A 588-nucleotide genomic window follows, 5' to 3' on the forward strand; every position below is an offset into this window, starting at 1 on the left:
ACGTCATGTCTGCTACGCCAAAGCCTGCTAACGTCATGCCTGCTACTCCAGGACCTGCTCACATCATGCCAGTTAAGTCGAAGTTTACTCATGTCATGTCTACTAAGTCAAAGCCTGATCACATCATGTCTGCCAAGCCAGAGTCTGCTAACGTCATGTCTGCTACTCCAGGGCCTGCTCACGTCATGCTGGTCACTCAAGAGATTCTTCACAACATGGCTGCCATTGAAGAGCTTCTAGAGTCTCGTCACGTTTCAGCTGATCTTCTAGAGTCTCGTCTCAGCTGATCTTCCAGAGTCTCGTCATGACATGGCCGCCATTTCAGAGACTGCTCACGTTAAGCCTGAGTCCCCGGCCAAGATGGCCGCCACGCCTGAGTCGGACGCGGAGCTTGGGCTTGGACTGAAAGGTCTGATTGCTAGTGTGATGGACCCACCTCTGATGTCGGTACGAGCTGCAGGCATCCCGGTGACGTCAGCACTCTCAAGCCCCTCCATCTTAAAGGTCATGCCACACTCTGCTGCCCTTCCTGTAATGGCGGTCGCCATTTTGAGCGTGTGGGCTGCACACTGCGCTCCAGAGTCCTCT

The sequence above is a fragment of the Sinocyclocheilus rhinocerous genome, unplaced genomic scaffold, assembly GCF_001515625.1.
Source record: "Sinocyclocheilus rhinocerous isolate Xijiao unplaced genomic scaffold, SAMN03320098_v1.1 scaffold277, whole genome shotgun sequence".
Classification (NCBI taxonomy): domain Eukaryota; kingdom Metazoa; phylum Chordata; class Actinopteri; order Cypriniformes; family Cyprinidae; genus Sinocyclocheilus; species Sinocyclocheilus rhinocerous.